This window comes from Uloborus diversus, chromosome 7 (assembly GCF_026930045.1).
Source record: "Uloborus diversus isolate 005 chromosome 7, Udiv.v.3.1, whole genome shotgun sequence".
NCBI classification, from domain to species: Eukaryota; Metazoa; Arthropoda; class Arachnida; order Araneae; family Uloboridae; genus Uloborus; species Uloborus diversus.
This window is the reverse complement of record NC_072737.1, coordinates 123,276,484-123,288,980: the sequence shown is the minus strand read 5'-3', so window position 1 is coordinate 123,288,980 and position 12,497 is coordinate 123,276,484.

Sequence of the window (12,497 nt, the reverse complement as noted above, 5' to 3'; positions counted from 1 at the left end):
GTAATGACGCAAATTTGCATTAATAAACATGAAAAAGTTTTTTTAAGTTTTGTTTTTTCGAAAATATTAAAACGTGAGCATTAAGTAATTTAGATTTATTTCTAAACTAGTTGCGTCGCCCCGCGTTGCATGGTCAACCTCGAAAATGAAAATTGTGTCAAGTGACATATATTTTCGCAGACAGCAGTCAATTATTTAAAAAGTCAAACCGAGTTCTGCCGCCACGACTTTTTTTCACCGAAACATTAAATTTTGTAAAATTTTTATGGGTAGAAATAAATCCCGTAACAAAATAAAGAAAATATGATCCTTAAAAATAAGGAAACTCTCTCGAGGGTTAAAAAAAGACAAATATAGACTGCGTTTTTTCTTTAGAACTTTCTTCCAGCTCAGTAATCCCAGCCAATTGGCATTTTTATCCAAAAGACAATAAGCTGTTCTGAGCAAAGAAATGCCAGAAAGCTCTAAGCGGGTATTTTCTAAATCTGAAATCAATAATGTTGCCACACATAAAAGAAAAATATTTTCTTTTATGTGTGGATATTTGTTAGGACCGTAAAGATAATCCATATCAAAGCTGTATTACGTTGGCGCAAGAGTTATTCACGATTTGTACGGTATCCAAGAAGCGATTAGGAGGACTTAGGGATTAAGCTGTCAATAAATTATACTTGATTTGCAAATGTTAACAAAATGATACAATTGTTTTGTTATTTTGTAACGCTGACTTTTTTTTTCTTTTTGGTTTTGTAAAAATAAAAACATTGGGTATCCGGCTGATATTTACGAAGAACCTTCTCACCTATTTGAGAAAAAGTAATATTATTTTGTTTACGTTTGTACAGACAACGTGAAGAGTTTTTCGAACTATAAAATTGATGGACTACGTTTTTTCTTCGTTTTCTAAAATCCGTATATTTTTACGTATTTTAAACGCATGTGATTTTTGTAATGGATAGAGAGAAAACTATATCAAAATTGCAATGTCAAGCAGTTTTTTTTTCTTTTGCCGGAGGGAGGTGGTGGACGTTTATATTGGCTGAGCTAATAGCCAGTTAGCTAATTATATTTTTTTGAAATGCCTTATTCAATGGAATTTGAAGCATAGAAGTGTCCATCCTTCACATCAGCGATAGCGCATCCCTCAAACATTACGAGCACTCCCCGAAAACGAGACTCCTTGAAAAGAGAATTATACCCATTAAAACACCCCTCCCCCTAGAGATTGGCCATCCCTTCAGTATGAGGCACACCTACTTAAAATCTTCCTTGCTAAACCATGCCAATGTCATCAAAGGTTAAATGGACAGTATTCATCTGACGTCACTGTGGGTCAAAAACGTCACTGCAGTGCATTGTGGGAACTGTAGCAGAGTAGCAGACGAAAATCCGGTACTACACGGTATAGTAACACTTACTTTTGAGCGGCTTATAAACTCTTCTTTCTATGTAAAAATAAGAGGTTTTTTAAGTTTTTAACTAAGAAACGTTGTAAAAGAATGATGAACGATTCATTTGATCCGAAATACTCTCTTTATTATCGTATTTTCATGGCTTTAAATCTCTTTGGTTCCTCATCAGAAACATGGTGAAAACTCGAATTCTCTTTTTACTTTTTCCTTTTCTCGGCATTTTTCATGCTGTCATAAGTCTGTATAAGTCCTAAGCATGTTCATTATGCGCATAAAGTCCAGTAATCCTTAAGGATCTTCAAAATTTTCGACTTTCTGGAAAAAATATATGTTATGCATAACCAAAGGCGTAGGAACTTTGTAGAAGTAGGGGGAGCTGGGGCACATTATGAGAAGTGTCTGGTATGTAAGGGGCAGAAGCAGTGGCCCCTTAAAATAATTGGTGGGGGGGGGGGACTTTAATTTTTTTTTCTACATATGAAATTAGCTTCGAAGCTTCCATCTCTTTTTTATCTTTTATCAATTATTTGTGGAGAGAATGAGGTGAAAAAACTTCTGGTTTTGAAAGAAGGTCAGTCAGTACTCGATGATGAGCACGTAGAAATAGAGGAGTTTCGGGGATACTCCCCCGGAAAATTTTCAGAATTCTTGTTCTGAAAACGAATTTTTTGGCGATCTTTGGTAATGTTAAGGGGAGAAAAGTTTTGATAAATCAAAATAAATTGAAATTTATCCTTCTGCAAAGTCAAACTTCGATTTACCCTCTTAAAATCAATGTTTTGTTTCCTGATTTTAACAACAACAGATATACAGCTTAGAATTTTGCATATTAGTGGAAACTTGGATTAAAATTCTGCTGAAAAACAAAAACCCATTAAAACGATATTTTTCGGCCCAGATTTGAACTCCCACCCTTTCCCTCATTAGCACGCTGCTTTATCCAACCAAGCCAATGTGTCTTCGCTCTCAGGTGCTATTCATTTCCAAAATTATTTGAGTGGTTTGGTTTTTCCATAATGAAATTTTCAATTTCTAGCCTTATATTTTTATTTGTTTGAAATACAAGAGTTTGCGGCCCCCGTCAATTAAAAAAAAAAAAACATTTTGAATTTTTTGGTAGTTCAGACTTATCTTAGTTTTTACACTTTCTTTTGTTTTAGATGTCATGTCTCCAGAACATCGCGATAAAATTTTCGTTTAAATTCGCCTTCTGTATTTAAACACTTAGAACTAGCACACTAGCAGTGGTGTGACTAGTCATGACATTTTTAAATCTCGCCTTACTCTGTTTCAACTTTTTCTCTAATTAAAATGTATTTTGGTTGCACATATATTTTTCTCTACTTAATCAGTATTTTCATAATGATATTTTTACAAAAAAAAAAAAAAAAAAAAAAAAAAAGAAAAAAAAAAAAAAGAAAAAAAAGAAAGAAATTTAAAAATGCCGGCAGCCTCTATGAAGTTACGTTTATTTACGTATTCATTTTTTACTTGACTGACTCTTGTCATAGATTTGTACTAAACACTGCATACTTTCTTTTCGTTAAAAAATGTTCTAAACGTTCGTTTCAGCGCTCCTCAGAGGTAAATCATAATGCATAACCTTGCTTGGATGTTCCTAAATAATATTTAAAGATTACATTTGCTTTCAAATTTTGCAGAAAAAACTCTTTTAGACACTTTTATTCTATTTGTTCACTTATCATTTCTATTACATGTTCTTAAAATCGTAAAGGTTTCCTTTCTGCTTTTTTTTTTTTTTTCATTACTAATATGAAATTGGTGACGCCATTTCTGAAAAACTGGGCGGGGTGTAGCAAAACCCTTCTTGGTGATGGCTCTGGAGCCCCCCCCCCCCCAAAAAAAAATGTTTTGTTATGCTACGCCTCTGACTGGTACTAATTTTCGCAGGCGCGGAGTAGAGTCCACTTTCCCGCATTTCGGCAATCAAGAGTGTTTAAACAGTGAAAAAAAAGGTGAAGGTGAATGCAAGTGCACTGACCACTCCGTCTGCTCACTGCTTTTGTTGCTCATTGGGTAGAAATTCCGAAATTCCCAAAAAAGGCAGATCACATTTTTGAAATCAGGTTTGAGGTAAACAATGTACGGCAAAAAGCAGCAGTGCAAGAATTTTCCGGGGGAGCTAAGCCGGTCTGAAATATTCTAGAGGGAGCTCAAGCTCCCTCAGCTCCCCCCGTTCCGACGCCTATGTGCATAACTTAATTCTGAACATTACCATACGTAAAAAACTTTTCAAGTTATTGTAAAAATACGTAAACTTTCCCCATAGAGATTTATGTTTACAGCAGCTGTTTAAGCCTCTTTTTCTCAGGTACCTGTTTCTTGTTTTGCATACATGATATCTCCGAAAGTTTCTTATATGTTTCCGTAAAACGTTTCATGCATGGTTGTCTGGTTTATTTTTATGATCTGAACCTAAATTTTAACTAATAATAAAACTAAATATTTAAAAAAGAATGGCCCGAAATTTTTGAAAATTTTGATATTAACTTATAAAACTACACAAAAATAAATAAATAATTTTTTAAAAATTAATAAACCGAGGTTCAGATCATAAAAATAAACCAGACAAACATGCATTTTAAGTTTTACGGAAATAAATAACTTTCTGAAACATCATGCACGCAAACGAGATACCGACAAAACCGGTACCTGAGAAAAAGAGGCTCAAACAGCTGCTGTTAACATAAATCTTTATGGGGAAATGTTACGCATTTGTACGATAATTTGAAAAGTATTTTGCGTATGGTAATAAATAAGGTATCAAACTATGCAGAATTAAATTATGCACAACATATATTTTTTCTAGGAAGTCGAAAATTTTGAAGGTTAAAATTCCTTAGACCCCACCTTAAATGAAACTATTTTTTTAGCACTGCTGACACTACGTAGTTGGTGTTGGTCAAAATACCCGCAGACGGACAGCTGATGGGACCGTTACCAAACCGTGACTAAGGACCATTCGCTGCACATGCCCTTTCCTATTAAAATCCAGCTACCAGGCAAACCTAACCTGGTAGCGTTATAATGCTGTGATTAGGGTCTGCGTAGCTTTCACTATGTTGCCAGGTTATGTTTGCTCAAAAAAAAAAAAAAAAAAAAAAAAAAAAAAAAAAAAAACATTCATTGTTTTCCAAACTAACCAGCGGCGTTTCTTTAGACTACAGAACTGCGTTAAGTTTTTTATTGTAAGATTTATTGGATATTCTGTTTGACGCTCCCAGATTAAAATTATTTCTTATAGGTACGTTTCTTTTGGAGAATTAAAAATATTTTGTAAATAACTAGCAACTAGGTAGCACAGCAGTATATGTCTCCCAAGTTAGACAATTTTAGCGATAACATACTCACATTTTTTGGAGCAGTATTTACTATATAATATTTTAATCACTTTGTTTTTAGATTATATCATGTTGAGGAAGAATAAGCAAGCACATATTGCGGGAAAAAAGAAAGAAGTAGGAGAAGTACGTTAAAAATTCTACGAAGCATTTAAGTTTAATGTAGCATTCAAGAACTTACAATTTAGACCTGTGTTTGCATGATATTTCTTTTCCCTTTCAGAAAACTGAACAATTTCAGATTGCAATGATAGATGGCAGCACGACCGGTTGTTGTTTTTGAGATGAAGATCCGCTACCGGTATACCGGTGTACCGAATACCGGTATTTAGAGCAATTTTGCGATTTCGAAATACCGGTATTTTCAGCATTAGCTGAAAATAATAAATAGTTTCAATTAAAGAAGGCTCATTTTAACTTATTAAAAATCTACTTCTATTTTTTAGTGTACATTTCTCTTTCCATACTACAGATCCAAACCCAGATGATGTAAAAATTTCTCTAATGATGTAAAAATTTGGCTTAAAAAGCACGAACTAATAGAATAACATTAAACCAAAGTAGCGAAAGATTGCAAAATGGTATTGTCATTATTAAATGGCGAGATATCGCATTTTTGTGCTCTTTCGTGCACTATGTTTTTTTTTTTTTTTACATTTCCCTCATCATTCATTTTCACTATTGTGAAAGTTAATTTCGAGTGTAATTTTCAATGCATTTGTCCTAAGTCTTATGAACAATTCATTCGAACCATCAATGGTAGTGATACTTAATGATTTCTTTTTTAAATATTTGTCTAAACTGTACTAAATTTTGACAAAAACTTTTTTCTTATTAGCATAACAAATGGTAATTTGTTGCCACCATCATTGGTTTGTTGTCATGTAGCACTATTTGGCTTTATAATTGGCATTATAATATTTAGAAATTACATAGTGCCTTGAAAATTTGCATAGAGGTAAGCATAATCAATTGAAACATATTTTCAAATATTTACATAATTATAAATACAAAGAATTTTGAAAAGAAAGCGAAAACAAATAAGAGAAACTAAAAAGCAAACACAAACCTCTCCTGCTCAAGAGAAAATGATGTTAATATTGGAATATTTAGTATATTTAGTTTCGTCTCCCGGTAAGAAAATACAACTAGCTATAAATTTTTAAAATATAATAATAATACACACACACACACACACACACACACACACACACAAAAAGGGTTAATCTAAAAATAACGCGCAAGAGACCGAATTACTTGAATATGAAGGACTCCTAGATAATTATAGGAGGTGTATTACGGACTATTAACAGTACCATCGACCTGCGCAAATTCAGAAAGAGTATTTTGAACTGTAGGAAAGTTTAGCACTAAAATGAGTTCCAGGCTTAGAGATAATTCAATAGATGCACTATGTTTTTTTTACTATTATTGATTTTTTCTTATGACATTTGTTCCTTCATTTTATATTTGTTTACATTACGTTTTCATAAATAATGCGATTTTTGTACAAAATTATGAAATGTGGCAACGAAACAAAATGTTTTGAAGCATCTTTTGAGAAATTTCAAATATCGGTGTTAATACCGGTATTCCGATATCACGTTTTAAAAATACCGGTATTGAATTTTTGGTTCGGTATTGCATTCCCTAGTTGTGTCTGCATTTTCCCGGTGAATTTGATTTTTTACGAAACTAGCGAAAATTGAAAAAAAAAAAAAAACTTTGGCAAATCAAAAGGTGTTTTTTGAATAGATTGTTAGCGGGGGGGTTAGAAGTAACAAATTAAATATAGCAAAAAAATAAATAAATAAAAAAAAAAAAATAAATAAAATAAATGACCTGATAAATATTTGTCAATGAAATTACTGCATGCCTGTATTTTTAGCCTCAAAAGCACAATGTTTATACATATTTTTTACTACATTTTATAATATATATTGTACAACAATATTTTTAAACAAATTATTATTTAATAGAGTGCAATTGAATTCAGAGATTAAAACAGAACAATATTATTCTTTACCTTAATTATAGTCCTGGGTCTACGTAACAGGCAAGTTAGAGGGAAAATGTCATTCTCAAGTCGCAAAAAAAAAAAAAAAAAAAAAAAAAAAAAAAAAAAAAAACCTTTTTTAACATTATTTATAAAGCACGAGTAATACATCTCCAGTAGAATGGGATTTACTTCCAATTCATTAGTTCGAAAATAAGATTATGATTGAAAAAAAGATGAATTTGGCAAACGCTCAATAAGAAATTTAGCAGTAGCAAATATCTATTTACTTATTTATTTTTTCTTTTTCACGAATTTTAGTAAACAATCATTTCTTTTTTTGTTAAAATAACTGCCCGTTATTCGGTGTGTAAGATTTTCAGAGTAAATAATATGGAAAAACCTATAAAAAGAGACTGGGACTCGAAGAGAAGTGCGCTATTTGGGAGTGTCCGTTAAGAAAGGTTTTGTCATGCAATTACCATTCTTTTTACTTTCTTCTATATCTAATATATAGAAGAAAGTATTGGATTCGTGCAAATTTTCGAATTTCGACGGATTCAAACGTTTTGAGGTATGCCGAGTCCATTTCGACTATTTTTGGAAAATGTATGTGTGTATGTGTATGTGCGTGTGTCCGTGTGTGTGTGTCACGTATTTGTGTGACCAGTTTTTTTGTGGCCGCTCTACAGCAAAAACTACCGCATGAAATCGCACGAAATTTGGTACACGTATATGCCTCTGTGTGAACTTGTGCCCATTGGTTTTTGGCGCGAATTCCTCCAAAGGGTAGAGCAATGGGACGTTTTTTGAGTTTTGCGTGACTGCTATTCCCCAAAAAGTAACTGGTGGAATAAAATAAAATTTGGTTCATATGTTGCCCTTAATAGGTACAGGTCCTGATTCAGTTTTGGTGTCAATAGCTCAAACGGGGGTTAAGCTATAGAACGTTTTTTGTCGTTGATTGTGACTGCTGTATCTCAAGAAATAATGAACGTAATCAAATAAAAATTTATCGACTAGTAGCCCTTAGAGGGTATAAGAAATGATTCTATTTTGGCGTCAACAGCTGACAAGGGGTTGGCGCAATTGAACTTTTTTTTTTTGTGAGTGCCATATCTTAAGAAGTAATGCTACGTCCTGGATGAAATTTGAAATAAATATGAATCCATATGTAAACAAGCGTTGGTTCAATTTTGGCGCCAATCGCTCCATGGGGGGGGGGGGGAGGGGGCTGATTTTTTTTATTTATTTGTGTGAATAAAAATAGCTTTATAATTGCAACAATAAGAAAGATAAATCGTAATAGACTGTCGTCTGCGTTTATCTCATGATTTTAATTGCATGGAAATGATCGGGAATATTATCTCAATTATTTGAAATTTTTAACTGTTGCCCATGTGTTTGTTAACAAATAAATGTTTGTAATTATTTTAAGCAAGGCTTAAAAATAATTTTCAATTTTCATTCTTTGCTTTGCTTTTGAGATAAATCAGGAATTGGGATGGTCGTCAAGTTTTGGCATGTGTAATTTTGTTTTTGTTGGGAATATTGCTTCCTCGTTAAGCATGAGGAGGAATCAGAATTATAAGAAATATAGAAGAAAGTTTCGTGATGGCCACAACATACTAGTTTATTTAGGTTACAGATATTTCTTTATAACTATAGTTAACTTTTGTGATTACTTTTGATGAAACTCATCACTCTCCTAGTGCTGCTTGTCACCATCCTGAAGTATGAGAATTTGACTCCTGTTTTGAGGGGTCAGTTGTAGCATAGTTAAAAAGTGAGTTCCCCCTTTATTTTTCTTTTAATAGGTTTTTAGGAAGAGTAAGAATTTTTTTTCAGATATTTAAAGCAATTTTTTTTCAAAAAAAAAAAAAAAAAAAAAATGAAATTAAAATGTTGGAGAATCACAGCCATGTGACTATAAAATAAAGACACCAGGGTGGTATTACGCATAGCAGAAAAAGAAGAATCCACATATAGGTTTCCACCGATGATGCTTCTGGTTTCCCTAAGTATGAATGAGGGGACATAGGGGGCCATATAAAATGTTAGATTTCGTATTTTTTCACTAAATTCCTTTTTGTTTCAAACTTTTAGTCTTTTCTCATCTCTTTTACTAGATGTCTTTGCATCCAAAAGCTCTGTATTTTGAATTGAAAAGGGGTTGTCCTGTAACCTCGAAGCACGTGTGTACATTAAACTGTAATTTGTGCAATTTGACGTCGTTATTTCTTATTTTACCAGGAGACGTTTGACATCTAACAATTTTCGGGAATGGTTGCTGCTGTGAACAAATGTTTTCAGATATAAACATTGTCAAAAACAAGTTAATAATTGTTCTTCCTGACGAATTTTTCATGAAGTTAAAATCAACTGAATAATTACCAAATCAATGAAAACCGTGAGTGTAAAATGGTATAAGTGCAGTAAGTAAATGGTGGTAAGTAATGGTATAAGTGCAGTAGTAAAACGCTGCGCTTCATATCTCGGTGAATATTCTTCGTTCTGACTAACTTTTTGTGTTGGAATTTTTTCTTGATGCTTCTGGTTTTCATGAATATGAATGAGGGGACATAGGGATCCTATAAAATTTTAGATTTCATATTTTTTCACTAAAATCTTTTTTGCTTCAACCTTTCAGTATCTTAACGCTGCATCTCATGTTGACCATTTTTTCAGCCGGCACTACGTATCTAGGACTAATGATTGCAAAAATAGAGGTCTTGCAGGTTACACGAAAACATGCTGTATACACAGAGCTGCGAAAATGCTGCCAAAAGCTGCTAAAATGCCCCTCAATATAATGATCCCCCCCCCCCCCCTTTTGCTTCTAGTACAGCACTGATTCTTCTCTGAAAGGGATTTAAAGAGAAATTTATAGGTGGACTGAGGAATTTTTGAAACCATATCCGGAGAACTGCGCTTTTCAATTCCTCAAGATATGAATGCAATGGATTCACCTGCCTGATGTTCCTTTCATTTTTTTACCATGAATTTTTATACAAACTAAGGACTGGTGGTTGTGTAGGTCAATTTAGCAAAGTAAACCAACAATTGGAAGCTAAAGCAACAACTGGAAGTTAGGGCCGTTCTGCGTGTAAGCGTCAAGTGGTCCTAATATTTTTGCCACTCAATGTATGCAAGACAACTAGAATTGGCAAATTGCTTAAAACCAATAGTTGAGGGGAAGCAGTTCTCTTATTTCTCTATATCCTTCTTTGTAACTCTGCACATACTATAAAGATACTAAACCAACACTCACCTTATCATGGAAAATGACATAAAATTGTTCGTTATTGAACTGAAACTAAATGCATAGAACATACCAATAGCTGATCAGTTATGACATCCGAGGACTGCAGTTTCGTCCTTGTAGTGGGCTCATCCTGCTCGAATAGTCAATAACCAAGCTGAATGCAGATATTCTTTCATTAAAGCTGAGATTACTGACACACAGGTAGCTTACATTAATCAACTTATCCAAAAGAAAAGGAAGGGATTTAAAATTGAAACATTGAAATTCTATTTCAATTTTCCCTAAACTAATCCTACTATTACAACTTCAACAATAATGCAAAGAACAAATCTGTTTTTCGGAAGTATTTTCAAGAAATATTGATTTTACAAATAAATATCTCAGCCACAAATGATAGAAATCTTGTGAGAGGAGTGATAAAAGTACAATACATATATATATTTTGCTAAAGTTTTTGCCCTATACTCAATTGTCTGACCAACTGGTACCTCATATCTTAAATAGAATGAGAAACACAAAGGAAAAGGGATAGGAATTGTCAGATAAAGCTCTAAGCGGGAATTTAGCAAATCTGAAATCAATACCCCCCCCCCTCTACATAAAAAGAATAATCTTCTTGGATAGCAAAGAAGGATACTTATAGAAGATACACAATGGTCTGTGGTGATAGTGCTATGTATGTGGAACCCTTTTTTTCTGAAGAAAAAGAATAATAGAACCCAAAAAAGTTTACAAATCAATGTGTATTAAATATTATTGTATTATTATTATTTATTCTGTAAAATACCATGGTGCTTAACGACATTTGATGTCATAATAATTTACAATCCGTCAGTGAATGTACACCCCCTTTCCCCTTAAAGAACAGTTTTTTTATTCCTAATTAAGAAGTGTAAAATTGTTTTGAATTTTAAAAAATCATTTGTTAATTCTAACAATTTATCAGTTCAGTAGTTTTTATTTTGTGATGCAATGATAAATCAGTGAAAAACAAGAACTTTCTTGTTTTTAATGACTTTTTTTTCTTTCTATAAATATTTAGCAAAGAAACAAAAAGAAGAAAAGAAAAGAAAGAATAGGGTTGTTTACATCAATCTAAAGTACTATTTTTAGTCACTAAAATTGATAGAATGAGCAAAAAAAGCAAAAAAAAAAAAAAAAGCGCGAGAAAAATCTTCTATTCTTAAAAGGGTTAATTTCTAAACATTTTTTTTTTAAATGTCCCATTTTTCAAGTAAGGCTTGATCTTTATAATGTCAGAAGTCACAAATGATGAACTTGGGCGCTACTCCACTGGCGCACGAAATGCTTATGCTTGCTGTCTACCGCGTTTCCAGGTTATGATAATTCAGATGCAAATTAAATATTGTGATCTATGCTTGCGATCAACCATATCGTTGCCAGACCATGTGAGTAAAGAAGCAAATTAAATATTGCATAATGGCATCAGTGAATGGCATTTCATCACTTTAGATGTCATGTACAGAAGCATAAAAAATGAAATTGAATCTGCGCACCAATTAAGATATTTTTTAACAATATTAAACTTTGTCATATTATTTTAAAAATGGTCAAAACCTATGTTTTTAAGCATGTTCTTTCAGAAAAAAAAAATACTTTTAAAATTTCGGAAACCACCCCATTACATCCAGCGCTAAATAAACATCTTTTCTGGTACAGTAACAAACATTTTTCAAAAGTAATTTCTTGCGAGCTACTGCTGTAAATTAGTATTTTAAATTTTCCAACAACACCTAAAGACCGTGATTTTGAACTTATTTAATGGAATGGGAGAAAAATAACAGTGCGCTCATAGAATGTCAATTTTTTTTCCATGGAAGGGTATTACTTTTATTATAAGGTTATAAATCTAAATTTTTGGTTTGATAGATAAATGCTGTAATAAGTTTCTGATGATATATCGTTTGCTTGAAAGGCGCATGAACTTTCTCTTCTCCAAAATCAATTTTGCGGAATTTATAATATAAATAAATGTTTCAAATAAAGAACAGCCATTCGGGAAATGGTATAGTCCCTAATCTTAAAATGATGTTGCTTTGGTAAAGCTATAGCAGTACTTTGTTTCCTTAAATAGACGGAGAGTTTCTGATATCAAAAGTTTGTGAATAAAATTGTAATTGAATGAAAAATCAATACAACTCCGCTTTGGATTTATGGGTTCAGTTTAAAATAATATGATTGAAGGTTTGATGTTAATGGAAAACATATTGCATCAGAAATAATAGAGCTAATTAAGTTTGATAACTGTCTCACAGTATTAGCAACAGAGATTAAATGAATAAGCAAACACATAAAGTAAAATACTTTTATAAATAACAATGTTTCTTTCCTTCTTTTATTTTCTTTCTTTCTTTCTTGCTTTCTTTTTTGTTTTTTTGAAAAAACTGAAAATTTGAAAAACATAGCATTTTCTTCACTTGAATAGAAATATAGTTACATAG